Source organism: Martes martes, assembly GCF_963455335.1.
Source record: "Martes martes genome assembly, chromosome: 4".
Classification (NCBI taxonomy): domain Eukaryota; kingdom Metazoa; phylum Chordata; class Mammalia; order Carnivora; family Mustelidae; genus Martes; species Martes martes.
This window is the reverse complement of record NC_137891.1, coordinates 188,371,149-188,396,962: the sequence shown is the minus strand read 5'-3', so window position 1 is coordinate 188,396,962 and position 25,814 is coordinate 188,371,149. Positions and strand designations below refer to the sequence as shown.

At 59.2% G+C, this 25,814-nt stretch overlaps 1 protein-coding gene across 1 annotated transcript in view; it reads left to right on the top strand.

Annotated features, from left to right (window-relative positions):
* The window catches only part of AJAP1 (adherens junctions associated protein 1), a gene marked incomplete at both ends in the record, with an annotated part of 105,240 nt that overhangs the window by 57,078 nt on the left and 22,348 nt on the right, over nt 1-25,814 (top strand). The gene's annotated exons all lie outside the window — the stretch shown is intronic.

Here is a 25,814-nt window from a genome sequence, read left to right as displayed (position 1 = left end):
AAGAGATCGAGGTCGGGTAGAAGGGAGAACTTCCTGTGCTGTTTGCTGAGGCTCTGCAGACTGAGTCGGGCTGGGAAGTGTCTTGCCCGGAGATGGCGTCGCAGGTGTTTGGAGGATGGGGGTCGGAAGGAAAGGCTCTCATCCCTCCGCCTGCAGTTCTGGGTACCTCCGGACAGTTCCCTCGAAGCATCCACTGCAAAGTAGCTTTATTTTTCTTTCTCCTCTTCCTCCTCACCCAGTTGCTTATAAAGGAGTGGCCCTTGAAAATCTCCCAGGCCACAGCTCATCCCTTCAGGGCCGGCCACAGGCAGGTCCCCAGCATCACAGCTGGCTGAGGACACACGCAGAGTCCAGGAGCCCTGTGCTCCAGCGGTCTCTGGCTCCCTGTACCTCTGTGAACAGGCCACGCCCCCACGCCCCCCAGGACCAGGATCTTTACAGATCAGATCCGGACATGCACATCCTAGAAGGGCCACAGCATCTGCTAGATCTTAAAACAGGATGCATAGTCCGGGGTGTCCGCACGAAGCGGTGCGGGGGCCACATGGCCTCCTCTGTGCCGTTTATCTGCTTCTCTGCATCCTAAGGCCTTGGGCTCCGCAGGCCCCAAGGGGCCCCTTTCAGGACCCTGGACAGATGAGAATTGCTCCCCTGGGTGTCTCGGCAGCACAGGTCTTCCTGAAGGCTGCGTCCGCCCGAGGCTGTGTCTGGCCGTGGTCGGGAGTTGGACAGGTTTTCAGAGAGTGGGCGGCTTTTGTTCCATGACCTACTTCCTTCCTTCACCTGGACGAGAGAACTGCAGTTCTGAGCAGTTCTTCCCTAGAGAGCAGCATATCTGTGAAAGCAAACCCAGCTCCGTCCCAAAGGCAGGGGCTGGAGCCAGGCCCAGGGACCGAGGCTGTGAGCTCAGAGCACGGCGGGAGAAGGTCTATAGGCAGTCGTGGGCCATCTCCCAGGCAGCCTTTGTACAGGACTGGGGCACACATGGCCTGCAGCCCACCACGTCTGTGCCGGATGCCAAAGAGCAGTTTATGGAAGCATTCGTTCTTACCTCAATGAACTCACAAGCCATCATCATAATAGAATTTAGTGCTGCATTCGTTTACTGTCATCCCCTCTACACACGTCACTTACTGTATAGGCACGGACGAGAAAACAAGTTCCCATTTATTCCAAATTACATTTGTTATTACTAAAGTTAAATGTTCGGGACAGCATTAGAAGGCTCAGCAAATTAATTCACAGTACATCGGAGGTTGCTAATCCAACTCGACAGATGCTTATCTTGGAAAAGATTTATGGTTCTTCGTAATATAATCTGGTGCTAGATTAATTTGTTTAGCAAAACAAATTTAAAGGGGGGGGGAGGAAATACGTGTGTTTGCTTTCAGTGCAGAGAAATGTTAATTCTGGGAAGTGATGCCGGATGCTGAGAAGGGACGCCAGCGGCCCTCAGCATCCAGGCCAAGGCAAGGCAAGACAGGAAGTGCTGAGATGACACCTCTAACTGGGTCGGTCACAGCCCAGCTGATCCCACAAAAGTGACCAAAGTCACCAAGAGCCCTGATGGGAGGCCCGTAAATTCCCCTTGTCCTGGCTGTCACCACACATAGACCTGGGCTCCCGACTCCTTGTGGTGCACAACTACTCCTCACCCTTCTCAGATAGGATTAAGGCTGCGAGGGTGGTCTTGGGGATCCCAGAGCGGTGGTCCAGGAGGCTGGGCATGCGTACACACTTATAAGCCGCAGACTGCCTGCAAATCTGGGCTCTGCGACAAGTGGCTGTGTGACCTGGGGAAGTTCTCTTCTCTCTTGGCTTCATTTTCTTCACCAGGAAAGTTGGAACTTAGAGACCACCCCATAAGTGAAGTGACTGGGAAGTCTCTCCTAGTTTTAGTATAGTGGTAAGAGTGTCTGCCTTCAAATCCCTGACTTCATCTTGTATTAGCATTGTGAACTCGGGCAACTTTCTTATCTTCTCTGTGCCTCTGTGGGAATTACCTAATTAACCACCTTATAATGTTGCAAAGAGTAAGTGAGATAGTATGGACCAGGGGGTCAGTGCCTGGCACATAACTTCTGTTCATTACATGTTTGCTGCGGTTAATACAGCGATGATGATGGTAGTAATAATGATGGTGATGATGGTGATGATGGTGTTGATGGTGGTGATGGTGGTGGTGGTGATGGTGGTGATGATGTTGATGATGGTGATGATGATGATGGTGATGGTGCTGGTGATGATGGTGATGATAGTGATGGTGGTGGTGATAATGATGATGGTAATGATGGCAATGATGGTGGTGATCATGACGGTAGTGATGATGATGGTGCTGATGATGGGTAATGATGTTGATGCTTATGGTGATGTGATGATAGTAGTGATGGTGGTGTTGATGGTGATGATAATGGTGGTGATGATGATGATGCTAATGGTGGTGGTGATCATGGTGATGATAGTAATGGAGATGACGATGGGGATGATGATGGTGATGGTGCTGGTGATGATGGTGATGGTGACAATGATGGTGGTGATGATAGTGATGATGGTGGTGATGTTGATCATGGTGCTAGCGATGATGGTGATGATAGTGATGGTGGTGGTGCTGATTACATTGGTGATGATGATGATAACAGTAGTGATGATAATGGTGCTGATGATAATGGTGATGATGGTGGGTAATGATGCTGATACTTATGGTGATGTGATGATAATGGTGATGATGGTGTTGATGGTGATGATATTGGTGGTGATAATGACAATGCTAATGGTGGTGGTGATGATGGTGATGATAGTGATGGTGATGATGATGATAATGGTGATGATGGTGATGGTGCTGGTGATGATGGTGATGATGATGGTGATGGTGCTGGTGATGATGGTGATGATGATGATGTTGGTGATGATGGTGATGGTGCTGGTGATGATGTAGGTGATACAGCTCATAGTGATATGATGGGGATGATAATGGTGATGATGGTGATATGTGATGATAATAATGATTGTTGTCCTTGTGATGATTTGCTACCACTAGCAGCTCCTACATTTCCTGATCCATTGTGGGGTCATTTGATGAGGTCATTTGATGAGATCATCTGATGACGTCCCACATCCTCATCCCTGACCTTGGTGCTCTTTGCGGAGGTATAGGTGGCACTAGCTAGGAACTACTTGGGATGGAAAATCACCTGGCTCAGGTTCACTGAGGCATTGAGCTCCAGCCTCACATGGTGCTGGCAGAGGGTGAGTGTCAGATGGGACAGGAGTTCACTCGAGGTCGAGAGAAGAGGACTCCCCACGGTGAAGCACCATCTTCCTGTGACAGCTCTCTTGCTGGTCATGTTCTGAGTGTGGAATCACAAAGTCTCCTGGGAGAAAAACACAAAGTCATTTCCTGGGCTTTAATCTTAAAACTCGTAAAGGGAGCTGTGGGGAATTCAAGGCAGCTGATTTCAGTTATTGTGTTTGCCCACTGCGGATCTCCTAGGCTGTGGGTGCATGGCATACAGCTAGTGCTCAGTAAAGGTTTCTGGGACCCGATGTTCTTAGACTTTCCCTCTTGCCCCTGGACCCTGAGATTCTCCAGCCTGCTCAGGTACCTCTGATGCTTTCCTCAACTGTCCATGTTCCTAGCTCTCGAAGGTACGCCACGGAGGAGGGGCTACGAAGCCCTGTAGGGTCTCTGTTAATGGTCATTCAAGGTGGGTTCCCATTTGGATCGATCATGTATTCGTGACACCCAGCAGCTTGAGGAAGGCTCCGAGGTCATCCCTGTCCTGCCGGGTAATTTTTACATTGGGATGCACTCAGGCGTTTCCAGGGATGATTTCCAAGTTGCTTTGTCTTTGTCACCAGGGGGCCTTCAGTGTCCTTTAGGTGTGTCCCACTGCAAGCAGGAGGGACAGGCCGGTGTCCTCTTCTCTCACACCGATGGTCCCTAGCTGAGTAGCACAGCAACCTTGGGAGCACGTCTCATGTGGGGAAATATTTTCAAAATGCTGGGATAGAGGTGGAAGGGAGTTAGGAACAGCTGTGACAGCTCCTCTCCTCTTTAAGGCTTGATGGTGGTTTAAATGCTGAGCCCCTTTTAATTAACTTGCTGGGTGTTTGCTACCAGGGAAGTGAATCCGTCCTTAATTTAAAGATATTTGAAGCAAATGACTCATGAACTTCAAAAGTTTTGAATGACTTAATTGGGATAAGAGCATCCATGAACAAATGAGCATTTGGAGCTCGCTAAACACCCTGCCCTCTGTGGCCGGCGGGGCTGGGCTTTAGGGTCTTAGCTGGGACTTTGGAGAAGATGTGCCTGGATTCCCCTGGTGACCCATTGTGGCATGGGTGGGAGGGCGTGCGTCTGCCCACAGCCCTGTGCACAACCCAACCTCCCAGGGCGCTCCTCTGCTTTTGCCGAGCAAAGCTACGTTCACAGCAAGTGGATAACTGAGCTCTGACTCGTTCGAGCTGGCCTCGAAGCCTTCTGGAGACGACCCTACCACCGGCTCACCTTTGCTTCCCTTCCAAGTGTTCCTGGCCCCAGTTTTTGCATCTAGCGCTTCTTACACTTCCTCATTTCCACCAGAACCGCCTCCTCCCCCTGAGAGCAAGTCGGGGTTCGGGAAGCTTCCTCAGTTTTTGTGGGATCGCTATGCCTGTCCTAGTGCCCTTTCTCTGTTTCCCTTCTGCCCAGCGCTCAGGACGCAGGAAGGGGCCTGAACTGACATGCGTCTCCTCTAAGGCGCTGGGCCGGGTTGCCGGCCCTGCAGGTGTCGGGGGAGGGGGCTGCAGGCGACCCCCCCCCCCGCCCCTGCAGAAGGTGCCCTCCTGATACCCAGCACTTCACCAAACGCCGGATGGAGAACGGACCTGTTTGATATACGGTGGATTAAATTTACGGTTTTCATCCACTCACAGGGGAATGATTCTAAGCGTAGAGATTAAATATTAGGCAGAACATTACTTTTAGAATTATTTGACGATGTGAAGAGGACTGGTTTCGGAATTTCTAGCATCTGATCTGTCGTGCAGGCAGCTGTCAGCTCCGTACTTGGTGGATAGGAAATACCGGGCTGCGGGGTGGGGGAGGGGTGAAGGGACGCAAACCCGGGGCCTTGGCTGTCTTTTCAAGGAGTTTAAAATCTATCTGGGCAAGTCAGACAGGTAAGAACACAAGCCGTCACGAGAGAGAAGTGACGGTTAAGGACGGGAGCGGAAATGTCAGAAAACTCCAGCTTGGGCAGCTGCACGGGGATTCTAAAAACCCCGTAAAAGGAGGAGGGGGCCAGTCCCAGGGGAATGGGCCCCGCCAGGCTTCCTGGAGAGTGAAGGAGGCTGGTCCTGACTGATGGGGAGGGTGTGCACGGGCAGAGCACCGGGAGGGCAGAGCACACTAAGCACTCTGGGCACCAGAAGCCCGGAGGCCTGCCTGGTGGAGGGCATCGGAGTAGGTGGCCAGGGTCGCAGTCTCCTCACGTCTAGAAAGACAAGAGGATAATCCCTTGAGGCCCCCGAAAGTCCATAAGAAGGTTCGAGGCTCTGGGTTCCTTCTGCACACAGCTAGGGAAATGGCCTGCCCTGCCCTTTCGTCATCAGTGAAAGGAGAAGGCTGGCGGGCTCTGGCCCTCCCCTCCGTTCCAGCGCCGCTCCAGGCCGTGAGGGCAGCGGCTCCCGTGCACAGAGAGCTCAGGGCTCGGCAGGACAGGCAGCCATGGCCAGGATTTCTGAGCTGCCAGGAGTGGTGGAGACGTCACCTTTCCACCTACCCCCACCCAGGAGCAGCCCTGCGTGGCAGGTGTCCGATGTGCAAAGGCCCCACGTGCACGCACCTGCTGGGAGAGGCCTTGCCCTCAGCCCTGGGGCGGGCGGGTTCCAGCCCCTGGGTGGCCTCCTGGTTCCCGAGGCTCAGCCAGGATCACAGGCAGACGCACGATGGTTGTGCTTCCCATGTGGTTCGGTGAATCTCCGTCTTGGAGTCTGTTGCTTGGAGGGGATGATCAGCAGCACCCAAGGAGGAGGTTTCTCTTCCAGAACCTTCTGTCAGCAGCAGGGATGCCCCGTCTGTCTCCGGAGCAGAGGCGGAGGTGTCTGCCGAGTTGACCGAGGATGGGACATGGGGGCGGTGAAGCCGGTGCTGCGGCGTGGGTGGGTGGGTGGGAGGAGCCCCTGCCCCGACCCAGGCGTGACCCGGGCCCTGGCTGCCCCCCGCCCCTGGCTGGTGGCGTGCCCATGCTGTGCCCTGTGACCTCAGGGATTGCCAGCTTCTTTGACAGCAGACTGGGGAACCGTTTCCACCTCTCAGGGTGGTTTTGAGGCATGGCTGAGCTCACCCACGCAGAAAGCTGGGCACACACAGTATGTTGGGGGCCCCAGGCACGTGCAGGTCCCCTCGCTCTGCGGTGCCTCGGGGAGGGAAGGGCACTCGTGCTGGGAAGGCGGGACCCCTGTGTCCTTCAGTTTCCCCTGATGGGGCCGGGGCGAGCACACGCAGGCGCCTGGATTTCTCTGCCCCGAAAGGACGCGGCCCATCAGGCCCATCCAGGAAACCGTCCGCAGAAGCCCCGTAACTCTCCAGATCAGCAGCCCCCACGTGTGGTCTGTGCGAGCACCATGTCCAGGGGCCCGGCCCAGGGGAGGGCTGTCCGCTGTAGCGCCGGTCAGCGTGTCCTCCGCCAGGGGCCGGCCGGCTTCTCTGCAGACTCTGCCTTCAAGTGACCTATGGCGAGCTTCACTCTTCGTGTTCTCAAAACTGCCCTTGGAAGGCGGTGGGGCTGACCCTCAGGGAGGCTCGGCCTCTTGGGAGTTGAGGAGGTGGGCCAGAGCCCTTTCTGTGACCCTGAGGGTCCGCCCCCCCTCCCCCACCCCCGTCGCCTGAAGCGTCCAGGGATTCCGAGTGGGACCTAAATCCAAGAGGAAGTTCTTGGCCCAGATGTGAGGTGAAGTGAAGAAGGAACCTTCTAGAAGCCCCACAGAGGCCTGTCCATCAGCAGAGCTCATGGCAGGTGGGCGGACGCGTTGGATACCCCCACTGTGCGGCTTCCCATGCTGAACAGAAAGGATGTGGATGTGTCCTGGGGCCAGAGGCAGAGCCACACCTGGGTCCCCATCCCTGTTCCCACCCCTGCCAGGAGACGTTGTCTGTGGGGTGGGGCAGGAAGCACGGCTAACACGCTCGGGCCAGCTTCCCGCCATCCCCTTCTACTGACGTGAGTGCCTCTTTTTGGAGAAACGATAACCGTCCTCCAGACTCATCTAATGCCCTCAGTGCAACAGAGAGGAAACGGACATGAACGTGTGATCAATGCTGTGTCCTGTGCACGTCTTCACCGGAAGGCGTGGCGAGGTGGTCGGAGGCTCAGCCCCTGCCCCGTGCGGCTTCATCGGGAACCCGAGGGCCACGCGAGTTAAGACAGGAGTGCCGTCTGAGCGTGGGGGGCAGCTGGCTTTTGGAAAACAGTGAACAACTCCCGGCAACATTTGGGACCAAAATAATCCAGCCTTCTTTCGATCTACATGGTGGTTGTGTTCTTGGAAACTTTGGTGCTTATTAAAACCATGCAAAAAATACTCTGGGTCTGTACGTGCAACAGAAGGAGGCTCGCTGGGCTCGGAGCATTTATAGCAGGAGCGAGCAGAAGGATGCCGGGAGTCACGCAGAACGGAGGGCCGGCCGTGGGTGAGCACGTCTGTCCTGTACACGGTGGGGCAGGGAGCGTCCTGTCCCTACGCAAATAACGTCAGTCATTGTGACAACCAAGAACGTCCCCCACGTTCCTGGAGGCCCTGCCCCCCGAGAAGCCCCGTTCTCGCCCCAGACATTCCAGAGGCAGCCTCCCACCCCGGAGACAGGTGGCCTTGCCCCCGGCCGCATGCCGCCCAGAAAGGACCAGCTTCCATCCGCGCCCGGGCGTCCCCGCTGGGGGTTGGAAACGCCGGGCGTTTGACATCTCCCAGACTGCGGGGCCAGGGAGGGTCTCTCCTGCCTCTTCCTGCCGGGGGTGATGGCAAGTGTTCCTTGGCTCCTGGCCACACCCCAGCCCCTGCCTCTGTGCTCACACGGCCTATTCCCTCCGTGGCTCCCCGCTTCTTAGAAACACACTGGCCATTGACTCAGGACCAGGCTGAGAACCCGGGGTGGCCTCATCTTGAGACCCTTCGTGTCATCACGTCTGCAAAGTGCCTTCTTCTAAGTCAGGTCGCATTCCCAAGGCCTGCGGTTTAGGACCAGGTTGTAGCTATTCCTTGGAGCTGCCGCTCGGTCTGGGAGGGCTGGGGGGGTCGGCATCACCCCCATTGCCCGGGATCGGCAGCGCCTGCGGATTTTCTCCAAAAGCTGGGAGCACTGTGGACCCTTCGCCTGCCCGTCCTGGTGGAGAAGAAGGTGGGCCTGGGGAGGGCATGGCCCAGCCCTCACCCACCCGCCCTTCGCGAGGCCTGGGATCCACTGGAGAAAACACCACCTCGTTGATCAAAAATGCTTTGTATCTATTGAGCCTCAGAGACAGGTCAGAGCTGAAAATGTCTGGCCTCCGGGTCACCCTTGGGCCCTGAAGATCCGTCCTTCACTCGTGTGCGTCCACCAGAACCGTTTCCTGAGCACCTACTCTGTGCAGGCCGTGCACGTACAGCAGAAGACGACCGTGGTCCCTGTCCTCTCCAGGGGCAGCAGACGGACAGAGACACAGCCAGAACACAAGCAAGACCACCCCAGGTGTGGGGGGCGATGCCTGCGGCCGGGGGTGGGGAGCTGATCTCGAGCTGAGATCGGTGGCTGAGAGGAGGGGGTCGGAAGGAGAAAGAGGGTGGCAGCCACGAGCTAAGGTGGTGGGAGTGTGACAAGTGGCAGAAGGGCTGTGGTGTGGCGGCCCCGGGGCTGGGGGCAGGGGAAGTCAGAGGTTGGGCTGTGCTTGGAGGCCGTCACGGGGGCTCCGGGTTTTAGTCTGAGGAAGGTGGGTTGAGCAGAGACTGGGCTGACCTGGTGAATGCTCTGGGACCCCTGCAGGTCTGAGAAGACAGAGCTGGGTGGGAGACCAGGTCGGGGGGGGGGCATGAGGGTGCATGGGACTGGCTGAGGACTCGGTAGGTGACAGGAGGGAAAGAGAACAATCTGGAAAGCCTCCTAAGTGTTTGCTCTGAACGATGTGGGTGGTGCCTGTCCTGAGCTGGGGTCGGCGTGGACTGGAGAGGGCGGCGGCAGCCCCGTGGGCCCTGCTTCGCTGCTGTGGCCACATCAGCTGTCCAAGGGGACATCTGTGGGCCCCCTCGGTCTTGCATGCTTGCAGCCGGGGGAAGGTCTGGGGTCTGGTCTGCGGTGGAGACCCCAGAGCCGTCGGGGTCTGGGTGGTGTCAGAGGTCCTGTGGCTAATTGAGATCACCTGGAGAGAGTGTAGATGGTGTGTGAGGGGGGACAGGGACAGAGGACAGAGCCCCGGAGCGCCCTGAAGCACAAGGAAGTGCGCCCAGGGAGGAGGGGAGCGGGAGGGCAGAAAGCACCTCACAGAAGAGGGGAGGAGGGAGAGAGAAGTGGGACAGGGAGGACATGGTCCTAGTCAGGGCTCCGAGGAGACAAGAGGGGCGAGCGGGGAGGTGGCCATCACCTTTGTCCCCACGGAGCTGCAGGCTTGGAGGCTTGACGAGAAGGCCCACTGGGGGCGTTGGGGGGGCAGAGGCGAGACCGTGGAGGCCGCAGGGACCCGGAAGGCGCGGAGGACCCTTTGCTGCCGCCCGCGAGGGAGCAGGAGGCGGGCTTGCCCGTCAGCGTGAAGGGTCCCGGGCAGGATGAATGCGGTGCTGGCGGTACGCAAGCGAGGGCCTCGTGCCGAACGCCAGCCTTCCCGGCCGGTTGCTGGACGGCCCGCACCTGCCCGCACCGCTGAGCTCCACGCAGGACGGGCTGGAGGGAGCTGGAGGCAGTGAGGAGAAGGCGGCCTTTCTGGGAAATCCCGCTTTCCTGGCACCAGACATTTCCCCTTTCCACTTGGGAGCTCTGTGTGAGCTGGAGGGGAGCGTGCCCCCGAGGGACGGTGGAGGGGCCCTGCCCTGCAGGTGGGGACAGGCGATAGCAGGTCCACGGACACCGTCTCCGATGCGGGTGGGAGCGTGTGAGCCGGGCCTGACCGGTGGGAAGGGGCGTCTGGGGGAGGGGGAGGGCCGGGGATGCGGGACATGCGCAGAGGCCTCCTGGCACGAGGGAGGCTGGATGTGGAAGGGCAGAAGGAGGTGGTGGGGCTGGAGCTAGCGTGGGGGCCGCGGAGGTCCCGGCCAGGGGCAGGAGCTGGGTGTCTCCCCAAGGGCACGCAGGAGCTGTGGGAGGGCCCGCCCCGAATGTGAGAGCCCACCCTGTCCCCGCCGGCTGTGGCAATGTTCCAGGCCTCACCGAAGGCCCCTCATCTGGGGAGGGGAGCTGGCATCCTCACCGGGTCGTGTCACGGGCCAGTGGTTTGGAAGAACACCTCCCCGACGCCGGCCTGCTCCCAGTCCCCTTCCCCGGGGCAGCCGGACCTCCCTGGATGCACTGAGCATCGCCGGGCATCTCAGCCATCCGTCCACCACTTCCAGGGCCAGCGGAAGCCTCTCCTTCAGAGCCCCCGCGAGGCCGTGAGGACGACACCCACCGCCGTCTCTGACCCGAACCAAGACCGGCCTTGCCCCTGGCAGACACCGAGACCCAGACTTGGAAATGCGGCTCGGGCTTTCCCGGGAGGGCGTGTTTTGTCTGCCTCCGTGGGGACACGTGTGGCCGGTTAGGGTCTATGGGCCCCAGACCCAGACCCAGGCAGCTGGTGCTGCCCCCAGAGCTCGGGTCAGCGGCCAGCGGCCTGCTGTCAGCAGGACTGGGCAGGGCCTTCCGGCTGGTGGAAGGCTGACACGTCAGGGGGGCCGGGGCTGGGAGCCACGCAGTGTAGGGGGGTACCGGCCGCCTCGGGCACCTCAGCAGGCACGCCGCTCCGCCCTGCCTTTGTCCCAGACTTCTGCGGAGCAGGGGACAGTTTGGGGCGCAGAGCCACGACGAGGGCAAGGGCAGGGACGCAGAAGGTCTCCTCGCATTTCACAGGAAGGCCTGAAGGTTCATGCCCCACCATCGTCTGGGCCACACCCCCGCTCTCGAGTCTTCTGACTGTAGTCTGTCTTTTCGGGGCCATTCGTCACTGTCCAGGGCACTTAAGCTCCCTGTCCCTGCCCCAAGGTGGAGAGGCACCGCTCTGGTGGGCTGGCGGGAGAGGGCCTCTCTGTCTCTCCGGAGCATCCGGGAGGCCTCTCCTTGGCCAGGCTCATGCTCTCCCCTCAGCCGGAGTGGCCACCGCCCCCTCCTCCTTCTGAGGCCCACACCTCCAGGGCCCCCTGGATTCTTCCTCCCCATGTCCTGGCCTTTACCCTGACTCCGGTCATTTTATGGCCGCTTGCCTGGACATCTGTCCCGCCCCCCCCTCCCCCAGGATCAAGAGCAGCACATACCCCTGCTTGCTCAGCACTTTCCCTGGGTGACCACCCAGCCCGGGAGCTCCTTGGGGGGCAGAAGCAACCCTCCTGCACCCAGGGCCCACATCCCCAGTGCCCCCGGCTCCTGGCGCAGTGCCTGGCCCACAGCTGGCTGGCGCTGCTTCTCTGAACAAAATGCACCTTCTGCGCAAATGTGTTCATCAGGGCGAGACACGCCAGGTCTTCGACGTTTGGTGAGAGGGAGAGAGGACACGAAGAGGAGAGACAGGGCAATAACGCACCGGGCCTTTGAAAGTCGCCCGAGCTTAGGTCGCGAGAAGGCGCCGCTGTCCTGTGCAGAGCCCCACGCTCTGGTGTCGCGGTACGTGCACACCGGGGCTCACCCACCCACGTCCGCCGCCACACACGCGTTCCGGCGCCTCCAGACGGAGCAGGGCAGCGTGTTTTGGAGAAGAGAATGACGTTCCTGCCGGCCATCCCCACACGCTGGGGCCCGCTCTGCTGGGCCCAGGCCAACTGGTCCCCTGCAGCTGGGGTGCAGGTTACGGTGAGGCATCCCTCCCAGGGGTGAGGTCCTCTTTGGCAGGGCTCTCGGGCCCAGACGGGCCAGGGCAGCTCCCCCCAGCAGCAGTGCGGAGGGCTGTCTTTTCTGTGGCACAGCCGTGCACATAGAGAGAGAAGGCTCTGGTGACCCTTCCCGTTCTCCGGAGGACGCAAGTCCCGCCGGCTTGGGGCCGCGCCCATATGACTTTGTGTATCCTGGCTTCCTCCTTAAAGAGGGCATTTGGGTCCTGCAGGGGACACAGTTCAGTCCACGGTCCTGGGTGGAGAGAAAACACACTGCCATGCACGTGGAGATGAAGAGAAGTGGGGGGCAGGCCGCGGAACCCCGTGGTGGACGCTGAGGAGAACTCGCTGTGTGCGTGTGGGGTGCACGGCCCCAGGGCCCGTGTCGGGAGCTCACAGCGCGAGGGGCTGGTGTGCGTCCTGCCCATCCCCATTCAGGGTTCTGCCTCCCCGTTTGGTGGGGAAGCGCCTCCCCAGAAGCCAGGAGGGGCTGGCGGTCTGCTTCCCGGAGCCGAGTGGGGCCGGTCTGTGGGGTGAGCGCTGGCTGGCGTGGCAGGTTGGGAGCCACGGGGGTTCCTGGTGGACCGTCTGGGTGAGGGGAAGCGGTCAGATTCCGTGTTTCCAAAGGTGCGTTTCAAAGCCTCGGTCAGCCCTGCTTCCCCTCGGTGAGGGCGAGGGAAGATGGATGAGGCGCACGGCGGCCTCCCTGGCAGGTCTGTCTCCACGTGCCCTGGGGCCAGGGTGGGCGAGACTCCCCGAGAAGGGCCCCCGGTGCCCCTGCCCCCAGAGCTGTCTGCTCGGCATGGCCTGGGACAGCGGGCCACTCCACACCGAGCCCCTGCTCGGACCTGGGGTCCCTGCAGCTCTGAGGACGCTGGTGGCCCTGCGGACGTGCGGATGTGACGTGACAGTGCTCTATCCCTCTGGGCCCCGAGCCATCCTGCCTGGGGAACCGACTGGCACCATGTCCTGCCCTCGGTGTTCTCAGGGCTCCCGCATGCATCACCCCCGTGGCCCTCCCTTCCCTGGCTGAGCAAACTCGTGGCTCTCTTGGTCATTGTCTGTGGCACAGCACACAGCAGGGACTCTCTGGCCGCTCCCCTCCCTGGCCCGCCTGCCGCCTCCCACCCACCTTCTGGCAGGTGCTTCTGTGGGATCTCTGTGCCTGGACCACGGACAGGGCCTCTGACCTGCTTCCAACCGGTAGAATAGGGCAAAGCAGACAGGTGACATTGTCCTCTGGTCACCTTCCATCCTGCGGAGTCCACAGACTCATGAGGGACGCTCTCATGCTGACCAGGACAGAGCAGCTGCCGTGTGCTGGGACAGCCTTGGAGACAGGCCAGGGGACTGCAGGCAGCCTGAGGACGGTCCCCAGCAGCAGCCAGCAAGAAGCCCTCGCTCTCAGTCCCATGGCCGCGAAGAAACAGAATCTGGTATGAGCTTGTGAGCAGGCCCCTCCCTTGTTGGGCGTCCAGATGAGAACACGGCCCAGCCATGGGAGATGCCAAGAGCCTCGGATGGCAGAGATCTCTGGCACCCAGGTCTTGGAGACCCCAAGCACAGGACCCAGCAAGGCCACAGTGGGACTACTGACCCCCAGAAACTGACTACATCAAGAGGGTGGCACCTCTGAGCTTGTGGTCATTGGCCACTCAGGGTAGGTGACCATCACCACCTGGAAGCCAGTTTGTGCCACCAAACATGTTAGAACGAATGTGTGGTTGGTCACAGGCGGTGGGTCCAGGTGGGCCGCCAGCCCCTCGCCACCCTTCACTGGCCAGCGTGGAGAGAAGCTCCAACCTCCAGAGGCTTCTGTTTCGGGCACAGATCGTGAGGTCTGGCAGCCTGGGACCTAGTCCCCTCTGACCCAGACCCCTGGGGGCTCTGTTGTCAGTCCCCGTAGGAACCAACCTCGCTGGACGTGTCACCAGACGTGTGGGCTCTCAGGCTGGCCCTCCAGCCCCGGCCGCAGACCCCCTGCTGGTCCTCCCGTAGCTCCAACGTGTGCAGAGCCGTCCGCACTCTTCCTCGGAGCGTGGGCTAGCACAGGGCCCACGGCTGTGCCGTGTCCTGGGAAGGATCATTGCAACGAATCACGCACCCACACCAGAGATGGATCGTTGATAACAGACTCCGCCGCTCGGCTTCCCGCCCTACAGGGCACCCGCGGAGAATGAGGAAGCCAGCAGCCCGGCTCCCCGCCTGGATACGGACAGGCCCTCCCTTGCCTTGTGGCGGGAGGGCAGGTCAGAGCGGGAACGACCCTCGATGGGGTGTGTGTCCCCACAGGGTTCGCTCCACTCACCCGGATGCCATGCCTGTCCAGCCTCGGGGTCCTGCCCGGGCCCTCGGGGAAGCACACGGGGCACGCTCAGGACCCTCCCGGACGGCGGTATCTTTTGACTCCTGGGCTCTGGGTCCCCCTTGGGATGACCTGCTCGCCCCGTGCTCGCGCCTGTGTGCTGAGTCCCAGTGTGGTGCCCCGGAGTGTCACCAGGAGCTTCATAAGAGCTCCGTGTGGTGGTGGTGGGGGGGGGGCGGGGGCGGTCTTTCTGTGCAGGGACCTCGGAGTCTCTGTGGGGCTGAACAACCAACACTTATTGTCCCCGTCCTGGGGCCTGGAGGTCCAAGAGAAGCTCCTTCTGAGGCCGTGAGGCAGAATCCGCTCCAGGGGTCTCCTCGCCTTGCCTCAGGGCTCCCGGGCTTGTGGACGGCCGTCCCCTCCCCGCGTCCCCACGTGGTGCTCCCTGTGCACGTGTTTGTGTCCAAGTTTCCCCTTCCCATGGGCCACGGTCGGTCGGGGCCTACCGTGATGACCTCATTTGAACTTAATGACCCCTGTAAAGACCCACTTCCCAAGTCAAGCCCCATTCTGAGGTCTGGGGGGCTCGGAATTCAACACCGCTCTGGAGGGGGCACAGCTCAACTCTTAACAGGTGTCCTCGGACTTAGGGCCCAGCCAGATAACCCGGGAGACTGTTAATCACATCTGCAGAGGCCGAGTTTCCAAATACGGACTCTCCACGGGGTCTGTGAGGCATGACGTTAGCATCTTTGGGGGGGACAGAGTTCAACCCTGGGAGCACCCCCCCTTCTTTCGGCCCCCTACTGCCAACAGACCACAGCTCTTCTGGCTCGTCGCTGAGCAAAGACGTTGTGTCACCAGGCGGTGCCCTCCCGTGGGCCCCGAAAGAGCGAAGCCTGAGCCTGGGCAGGGAAGGGCTCTCCTCCCCCAAGAGGAGATTCTGGAATGTTCCCTGACCGCACGTGGATCGTTTAAGGTCTTGTCCGAGGTGGAGATGGGGGCGGGGAGGCAAGCTGCGGCTGTGTCTATGGCAGAGGTTTCCTGTAAAGTTTGATGTTATTGTTAACTTTGGCTCCGGGGAGAAGAATGACTCACGAGACCCTGAAAGGCGAGGCAGACCGCAGCTCGGCAGGGCTGTTCCAGAAGCTGGCAGCACACTGAGCCGGGCGCCGGGAGAGGAGGAGGAGTGGGTGGGTGGCGGGGAAGTGCTTACCTCCCTCTCGATCTTGTCTCATTTTTACAAGAAAAGCAAAAGCATGAGCTTCTGCTTCTCCTGCTGGATTTGTTGACCACGTGGATAGATTTCCGGTGGGCCTGCCGGCTTTCCCACTCACTCAGACCTCGGGAACGCTGTGACCCCTCCGCGCTCTGCTGCCAGAGCTGGCGCCACAGAACCCAAGGCCTGCCTTTCAGGCCAGAGTCGAGGGGAGACCCATCTCTCCCGGGGGAAAGCACCAGCTCCTTCTATCCTTTGGCACTGAGCCTGCGGCTGCTGGGCTGAGGCAGCCAGTTCCCCAGGGAGACAAGCATTTCTTGCACCCCTGCCAGCTGTAGCCAGGAGTTGGGCACCCAGAGGTGCACAAGGAGGGAAAAAAACGTCTCGAGCAGCTCTTGACACTCATCTTAATGCCCTCCTGTGTTCAGTGCTTGAGCAGCTGGATCAAACCTTGCCTGCATCCCTAATTCCCCTCTAAGCAGAAACCATGTTGCTTCTCCCCTAGGAATCTTCTCTTGGTCTCACCCAGATTCAACTCCCAAAATTAAAAGGCGGTTGAGATTGCAAAAGCTTTTACCCTGAGAACATTTTATTGCTTGCTTGTATTTTTCTTTTAAGTAACCGAAGAGCTGCCATGCTTTGACTCCTTTCAGACGCCGCTGTCTCTGAGCCCTGCTACAGGCCCCCCCCTTTGCATGAGGAGATCAAAGCATCCCTTTGTTCATGTTAAATAGATACAATTTTATTTTAATTATACCCCGATAAAAACGGCGGGAGTGTGCAGAGCAAAGCAAAGTGTAGGATGGGGTCGGCCGGCAGGGGCTGTGGCCCTGGGGCAGGTCAGCCTGCGGGGAAGACGTCCATCTGGTCAGCTGTGAACAAGTCAGACTTGTGGGGACAGCTTGAGGAGGAAGAAGCACGTGACTTATGGAGGCCCCGGTGGAGAGGCCCCATTCTGACTTGGGTGCTGTTTGCACAAAGTCCGGGAGGGCAAGAACCTCTGGGACAAAGGCGGGGACCCTCACACAGTGGCCTCTTTGCCTGACGGTTTCTAGACAGAAGCCAAAGTGGCACCAGGCTCCTGGGAGGATGCCCTCGTCCCCCTGCGTCCCTGGTTCCGTCCGTCGGGGGAGGCTGGGGGGCCGTCACCAGCAGAGCTTCATCCCCCAGCGCCCTCCCCAGAGACCAGGGTGCCTCCCCTCCGGGTCTCACTGTGATGGTGACAGAGGGGGCGGGGCCCAGAGCCAACTTTGGAATGACAGCAGGGTGTCCCTTCGGACAGAGAGGCTCCTGCAGGAAGGGGGTGAACGTAAGCGTGCCTCCCCCGCCCCGGGCCTGCGAGCACATTTCCACAGGCCACTGAGGGTCCGGGGACAAGTCCTCTGCTGCTCCCCCTGCCCCACTCCCACTCAGAGAGTGGGTAGCTGCCTTCCCCGGAGAGCCTGAGGAGGCTTGTGGGTGGTGGCAGGACCCCAGGGTCTGAGCGGACTGAGAAAACCCGCAGGTCTGGGAGCAGCACACAGATGCTGGGGACAAGGGTACCCACCCCTGCCCTGTGGTTCTGCCCCTTCTGGGACTCGTCAGCCCCCCGAGAGACCCGGGGCAAGCCTCTGTCGCATCGGTAATGTGGGGCGACCCTTGGCACACAGATCAAGGAACTAGGATCTGATCGGGATCCCTCCCTGTGGACCACCCCCCACTTCAGATTCCTACAGATGGGTTGACCTGGGGTTCTGGACTCCTCTCTGCCCAGCGGGGCCACCGCAGAGCGTGTTAGTGTGGGGGACAGTTGAAAAGCTTTTAAGACACCTACCTTCACCTAGGGAATCTTTGTGGGATTTCCCGGCCCCGGGCCATGGGGCGCCCCCTCCCCAGTCTTTTCTCTCCATTCCTGTTAAGGCCGGGAGGCAGCAGGGCCCCCCAGACTTGGCTCAGAGTTTCAGTGGATTTACTGTTTGTGGGAACAGTACGCTCTCCCACGCTGCCCTGCAGCTCGGATCACACGAGGGGAATATGGGTCTGCACTGGCCCGAGGCCCCACCTGCCCTGAGAATCATCATCTCCAAACCCCGGGTCTGGAAGCAGTTTCCACAGGAAGGAGAAGCTGCCAGGAGAGTCCCGTAGGCTCGCTCATCTGCTGCGTCCTTCATTCATCCAACCGAGGAAAACAGACCTGTGCCCAGCCCTGTGCTGGCAGCTGCAGCCTCCTGGCCCCTCGTTGTCACCGAGACACATCCAGCAGGAGCCGGGGAGAACGGCCCCTGCTCCCTAGCGTGGGAGATCCCAGTGGGCACGCCTCAGGGGGAAGGTCCAGGGCGCCCTGCCCCACCCTGCCCCGCCCAGGACGAGCCCCGGCCACCTCGGGTGGCAGGGGCAGGAGGAGGCCACTGTGACTTGTGCTCTTTCCCAGAGACCAGAGAAAATTCTGGCATTCTGATCTGCCCACACGCTGGCGTGTGTCAGAGCCAGAAATAGAACACGGAAGACTCTCGCTCTGATTTCTGTGCTCATAATTCTAGGGCGCGATGCCCTTACGAAATGTGGATCAAAGATCTGGTGGGGGAGAGCGCGGGAGCGGTTCACGCGAGGTCTGCACGGTGGGAGCAGGGCCGTGCCGCGTTCCAGTTAGCCGCGTCCGTGGGCGGTCACGTCCCGAGCCTGGACTCTGATCGGCCCGGGAAAGACAGGAGTGATTTGCAAAAGTCTCCTTCGGTCATGACGGCTCCAATCCAAATGCAACCCACGGCGCTCCTGAGCCCCAAGACCTGTTCTGGGCGGAGGGATGAGGCGGCCGCTCAGAGGCTGCGTTCTTAGAGGGAAGGAGCACTGTCCCCCGAGCCCAGGAGAATAGAGGGCGGTCCGGTTTGTGATTCCTGCCTGCCTGTGGACGGTTACCTCGGCCGGCGCTGTCCTACCCACGAGCCCGGTTCTAAGTGCTTCACGCACGCAAGCAACACTTCTGGGAGACCGGAATACTGTCCTGTTCAGCACTGGCAGAAACAGCACAGAGAGGTTAAGTGATTTGCCCAAGGTCACACAGCCGGTAAAGGGGTAGGATTGTGATTTGAGCCCGCCTTCGGGGACGTCACTGTAACGTACTTCACTGCCTGGGCCTTATCTTATTGAGTCCTGGCCACAGCTCCTTGAGGTGTCTAGTATATATATATTTTTTTCAATTATTTTACACATGAGGAAGTAGAGAACAGGAGAGATTAAGGTGCCTGAGCACCTGTGATGGGGCAGAAGAGGAGGTGGCACCTGGGGCAGCCTGGCTCCCCAGACCGAGTGTTCCCAGCACCCCGAGGGAGCGCACCCTGAAGCCTGGAGCGCCCCCGCCCCTGGGGAGTCCTGGGGCCCCACTCCCATCTGCACCTGTCTGGTCTCCCTCACTCCCGCTGCGTCCCAGGGTCGCCCGCCCTGGGGGATCTGGGGACCCTGCTTAAAGCTTGTGATGCGAAGGGGGCCGAGATAGTGTGAGAAGACAGGAAAACCACCTGCACCCCGACATCACGGCACCCCCAAGTCATCTTTGGGAGACACCATCTCTTCCCAGCAGCCTGGAGACCCAGCGGGACATCCGACATTAGCTCGCATGGGTGACCTTGCCCCTTGGGGGAGTGAGCCCCGTGGGTAATGCTGGGGGCTGTGTGTGAGCCGACGTCGTGGGTGTTGTCAGAAGGGAAAGGAAGGCAGCTTGGAGAGAGCCGCTGATGGCGGCCGGGTACCTTCGTCCCCTCCTTCTGTACAGAGTTCCCGAGGCCCGGGACTGTCCTCTGCTTCCGAGGCTGTGACAGCCTTCACACGTGGCCTCCCGGGACCCTCCTTGATCTCCGCTCTGCAGTCAGCCCTGCTCCTTCCCGCAGGCTGGCCTCCCCCTGCCCTCCTCCAGAGCCCCCGACCACAAACCCCCCCCCCCATGCAAATCATCCCGAAGCACCTGCGGCCAGAAGGAGTCCCTTCCTTCCCTCGCGCTCCTGACGCGCCGCAGGTTCCCAGTCGGCCGTGTGCCCGGGGTGTGGGCGGGGGCCTCGCTACCCTTGGGGTATGCACAGCTCAGGTGGGCTCCCCCTGCCCTCCCTGGTGTCCAAGGGCGGGCTCTTGTGGTGGAATGAGGCCTGGAGGTTCATCCTGGGCTAGTTGGCGGGTTTGCCCCGGTCAAGCCATCCTGGAAAGGACAGGATACGCCTGCCAGAGCCCAGGTGACGTGCACTGGGCAATTAGGGATCATTGCCCATGTCTGCACAGTTGGAAGGAAACAGGGTTATTCTAAGTTGTTTCTTGAGCAGAGCTTATCCCCCTCCTCCCGGTAGTTCCTGCTGGAGTGCTGGAGGGAGCACCTCCGAGACTCGGGGGCTCTCATCGGAGCCCAGGCCTGGCGGGGGGTGGGGGGGGCTCGAAGGCAGAGCTCCGGGGCGGGCCGTGGGGAGCTCTGCTGCTCCTTGCCACTGCAGGGCACCCGGGCCGACCCCCCTCGCCTCCGGTCAGCGTCTCACGTCTTGTTACAGAAATGGAGCCATATTGATCCCCTGGCAGGGGTGGGGTAGGAGGGGTGCACACCCTGACTGTCATGACATGCCCAGGGATATGGCCGTCGGTTTGGCTGTGCTGTGAGGCGGGGGGAGTCAGGCTAGGGTGCTGGGTCCTGGCCTTCTGGGGCCCGTGTCCATGGGCTTGGGCGTAACCAGGGAAACACCAGCTGCCTGGTTGTGCCCAAGGGCCCACAGGGGAGCTGAGCTGGGGGCTAGGAGTCGGGCTCCATTTGGGTTCTGGCGGGAACCCACAGCGCAGCGTCCCAGAGCTGGCTGGACTCCTGCAGGGTGCGCACCCGGGGAGACGAGAGCCTTTCCCTGGTGCCAAGGGCAGAGTCTGCTCAGTCTTGAAGCTTCGTTTCCTTCCTCACCCAATCCTTGTGATGTGGGTGCCGCTGTTGGTCAGCAACCCGAGAAGAGCCCAGCGGGCAGCCTAGAACCCGGCCCCCGGGGCAGCATGTGGGGGCAGGGCCTGAGGAGGCCTCTGTAGTGTGTCCGAGCGTGCACGGGGGCCGTGTGCACAGGGCAGAGTGTGCGTGGGGCAGCAGGGAAGAGGAAGGTGTGAGTGGGGTGGTAAGGGCCAGCACAGGGGGTGGTTCTGAGGCATCTAGAGACCAGGAGAAGCCCCTGGAAGGTCTGAGCTGGGGAGAGACGGGGTCTGATTGCTGCTCTCAGGGGTTTTGCCGGCCGCTGTATTTCAAAGCAGCGCGGGCCCAGGGCAGCCTGCTGGGATCCAGGCGGAGGGCAGAGGGGGAGGTGGGCAGGACCCGCACGCAGCCCTGTGACTCATGAGGGTCTACCGTGACGGAGGCCCTGGGGCAGGATAGGGAGGACGCTGAGGTCCCGCCGAGCCATGGGCTCGTGAAGTGGGGCACACCTCAGTGCTTAGATGCGTCCGGGTACAGAGCTGAGACGTGGGGAGGGCATGGCTGGCTGTTCCCCTCCCCCGCAGGGGACCAGACTTCCCTCTTCACCAGCGTGCATGCTGGTTCCACCCGGATCTGAATGACCCAGGGCGCTGGTGAGGCGGGCCGTGCTGGGCCGCGGTGTCGGCCGGCTCTGGAGCCAGTCCACGCAGCACCCGCGGGGGGGGACAGCCTAGAGCCCGGTTCTGGGAATGCATCAGCGATGGGGTCCCCACGTTTCTGTGTCTCCCCCGCGAGAACGTGAACCCGGGGTCTCGCTGCTGCCTTCTCGAGCTTTCTGGGGAAATAAGTCAAAAAGTTAATTTGGTTTTGAACAGATTCTTAAATCAGCTCCCAGGAGGCAGAGACCGATTTGCATTCGGTCTTTTCTGACTTAGTCATCTCGGCTGGTATTTCGCATGGTTCTTGGTATTTTTCATGTTCTCTCGCTGCGCAGACATGACCCTTACCGCGTTTTCTTTTTTTTTAAAGACGCCATCTGAGAGACGGGAGGAGGCAACAGATTCTGAGTTACTGTGTGTCGGTTGTTCTTGGGGTTTGTTTTGTTTTGTTTTTTCACTTTTCCATTTTCCGTTTTGAGGGGAAGTGGCCGATGCGGCAACCCTTGACCCTGACCCTGACTCGCGTATTTAGTCAAACGCACGTTTCCTTCTGCTTCGCAGCCGGAGTCCGGGGTGTCTTCCTGGGTGTCTGGCTTCCCAGTGGCTCCTGAGGGTAGGGGTCCCCCGCCGCACAACCCCCATGCCAGGCGCCCCGGCCTCGACCCTTGAGAGGGCTTCCAGGCCAGCCCCTAGCCCCCAGCCCCGCGGGCATCCCCGTGCAGCTCCCAGACCCTTGTCTCGGGAGGGAAAAGGCTCTGACAGGTCTTTTGCCCAAAAGAACGGGACGCAGGGACTCAAACAGATACGTGTCCACCTGTCTACACAGCATTCTTCACAGCCCCCGAAACGTGGAAGCAGCCCACGTGCCGACCGACAGATGAAGGGATCAACCAAATGTGGTAGAGCCACATGATGGAATTTTACTCAGTCTTTAAATCAAACCAACCAAACAAACAAAAAACAAGGAAAGGAAGGCGACTCTGCCTCACCCTGCAGCGCGCAGGAACCGTGAGGACAGGACGCTGGGCAGGGTGAACCGGGCGCGGCAGGGCAGATACCGTAGGAGTCCGCCCCGCTGGGGTCTCTAGAGGAGACAGTCCGTGGAGACGGGGAGGAGAAGGGCACGTGGGCACCCGGGGGCCGGGGGAGGGGTGGGCGGTTCGTGTTTAACGGAGGCAGAGCCTTGGATGGGCAGGATGAGGAGAGACCTGCGGGCGAGCGGCGTGTCAGCGTGAGCGCCACGGACGGTGCCCCCAAAACGGTCCAGGATAGATTCCACGTGATGTGTATGTTTTATCACAATTTTCTCAAATTCAGGGGGCAAAAAGCTCTGGCGGAGCTCCGTGCAGTGTAAGGCCCGGGGGCGTCTCGCTTCCGGCCCGTCCTTCGTCCTTGGGAGGAAGCATCTGAGCAGAGACTCTCCAGGGGTCCCCACGGCCGAGGAGGGTCCCCTGCAAACCAAAGACCGTCCCACTGTCCCGGGAGGACATCGGAGCAGGGCAGCCGCTGGCAGAGCTGGGAGGATGGGTGGCCACTCCCAGGGGGTCAGTAAACACACAGCGAGGGCCAGCAAACGCCTCGTGGTATCGGGCTGCCTTTGGAAGTTGTATTGCTTTCCTGGGGCTTCTGCACCCAAACCCTCCAGGCTCGGGGCTTGAAACAACGGAAGTGTATTTTCTCCCAGCCCTGGAGACCGGGAATCCAGGACCAAGGCGTTAGCGGGGCCGGGTTCCCTCTGGGGTGCTAGGAGACAATCCTGCTCTGCCTTTTCTGGCGTCAGGGGCTCCAGGCGTCCCTTGGCTGGCGGCCACATCCCTCCAACCTGGGTTCCGTCTTCACACAACATGACCCCGCGCGAGTCTCTGTGTTCTGTCCTCTCACAGGGACGCCGGTCATTGGAGTTGGGGCCCACCCTAACCCGGTATGGCCTCGCCTCAACTCAGTCTCATCTTAGAAGACCCTACTTCCAAACAAGGTCACGTTCTGAGGTTCCAAGTAGATGAATTTGGGGGGGGGGGTAGGGCACTGTTCAACCCACTGCACGGAGTTGGTGCACACTCTTGGTTTTTCAGATGCGTGTTCATAGAGATGTTTCCTGGTTTTCCAGTGGAGGGGCCTGAGGAACAGACACCCCAGGAACAAGGAGGGTGACGAACACTCGGGCCTTGGTTCCCAGCATTCCCTGTAAAAGACCAGAGCTCTTTGGAGAAGTGGCCGGCTCCAGGACTTAGGCAGGGAGATGACAAGTCAGGCCTGTAGCTTCTTGTCCGGAAAGGAAGGAAATACTCAAAGAACCCTGGGGACATGGCCCAGAGACCAGAAGCCAGCATCAGGGCCCCTGCTAAAGGAATCGGAGGCGGTTTCAGGCACGAAGTAAGAATGGATGGTGTGACCCACGGAGTAGGGTAGGGATCCCTGAGTGAGTAAACACGTGACAAGGAGAAGGCCCTCTGGACAGCAGGGAGCCCGCTAATGGCACCAGTGTGGAAGAATTGGTGAACCCCCACCACAATCACAGCGACTAAGTCAGGCAAGAAACACCAATGGGCAGTAAAACCAGTGGGTGATAGCTGGGCCGGGAGTGGGCCTTTACATCTCAAGCTGTCTCCTGGAAGATACTTCTTTCCTCAAAGAGGGGATATCACTTTGCAGGAAGATATGACTGGGACCCACTAGTCCCGGTGACCCCACCCGGGAGGCGACAGGTTACCCATATGCTCCAGCTGGTAGGAGTCCCCAGGAACACAGCCTGGTTTCATGGATTCCCTTCCCTGACCTCCACCCAAGAGGAAGCATGGACAAATGTACAAATGACTGGTACTTCTGTAGTGCTGAGGCCACAGAAGTCTAGGAGAGGCTGGCAAACAGGACGCGTGGTCTGGGATGGGGTAATGCTGAGACCGTTGGCAAATCCGGAACAGGGGTCTCTATCCATCCCTCCCCTTTTTTCTAAGTTTGAAATTATTTCAAAATACAAAGTAAAGTAAAATAAATCACAACATCTAAAAGCCCATCACCCTTTTCAACTCCTCCCTAAGGCCAGCTTTGGACACAGGACATGGGACAGAGACTGTAAAAGCAAAGATCTGAATACCCAACTCTGCCAAGATGGAGCCATGTATGGTGGGATCTGGGGCCGAGGAAGGACTGGGGAAAGTAGGCAGTTAAGGGGCAAGAGGGTACATATCAGATTGTGGGAAATTCAGAACAGAAGACTCAGCACAGGTACAGAAGCACCAAAAGGAAATTGTGGAAGCCACGGCTGTTATCTGTGCCTACCCTCCCTGAATACCCATTCACCCAGCTGTTTTGTGTATCTATCCATACTTTAATCCATCTGTCCATTTATCCATCTATCCATCCATCCATCCATCCAGTCATCTATCTATCCACCCATCCACTCATCCATCCATCCATCCACCCATCCATCCATCCATCCATCCATCCATCCATCCATCCAGTCATCTATCTATCCACCCATCCACCCATCCACTCATCCATTCATCCATCCATCCACCCATCCATCCACTCATCTATGTATCCATCCTTCCACCCATCCCTCCACCCATCCATCCACTCATCCATCCATCCATCCATCCATCCATCCATTCACTCATTCATCCACCCATCCCTCCACCCATCCATTCACCCATCTATTCACTCATCCATCCATCCATCCACCCATCCACCCATCCATCCATCTATCGATCCAGTCATCTATCCATCCATCCATCCACTCATCCACTCATCCATCCATCCACCCATCCAGCCACTCATGTATCTATCCATCCATTGATTTATTCAGCCACAGGCCATCAAACTGATAAGAGGCTTTGCCAAGAGTTCACAGCCAGATAGGCCTGAATGGTTTCCTCATTTCTTCCTCTCCCTGCCCCCCAGTGAATTTGTCTTTTACATTTTGACCTGAGCCCTTAAATGCTCAGTGCAGCTGGGACGGATTTGCAAAGTGAAGGTCAGGTTGGCTCAACCTCATCTATAGGAGGTCTCGCCAAGAACAATTCCTGACTTACCTACTCAAAATTGATTGGGGAATAATTGGCCTCCTGACTTCAATAAGGCTCATGTGCTGATTCAGGTTTGATGATATAATTACAGGAGAAGCTGGGGCTGCGGCGTGCCCTGGACAATCACAGCGCGAGCCTGGGACTGCAGTTCGGCACGGGGAGGTGAAGCGATTGGGAGGAAATGGGGTCTGTGAGGACAGGTGGGGGGCTGTTGAGAGGGGTTATAGGCAGGGCGTAGGGGAGAGGACACACAGAGTCGCATGGTCAGTGCCACCATGACTTCAAGGGACATCTGAGTCCAGATGGGCCCCAGGCGTGCCTGAGTCATTTGTCAAGGGCAGCGAGGCCAGGCCAGAGTTTCGGAGTGCACAGTGCAGCCCCTTGTGTGTGGGTTTAGCCCAGAAGGAGCCTTGGCTCCAAGTGCTGGATGTGGTCGTCCCCCTGTTTTCAGCCTTACACGTAATCCTTACATTTGTATCATGCTTCACGATCTTTAAAGGACTCACATTTTTTCCCCCTCTAGCAGATGAGTAGGCTGAGAATTTAAGTGATTTGTCCAAGGTCAATGAATCAATCAACAGAGCTATTATTGAGCTCCGTCAGAGAGCCTGGTGGTGAGTGCCACGGGGGAGGCCCCATGGAGGGAGACACAAGCCTGGCTGAGCTCGGCCGGAGGCTGGATCTGAATGCAGACACAGGCACG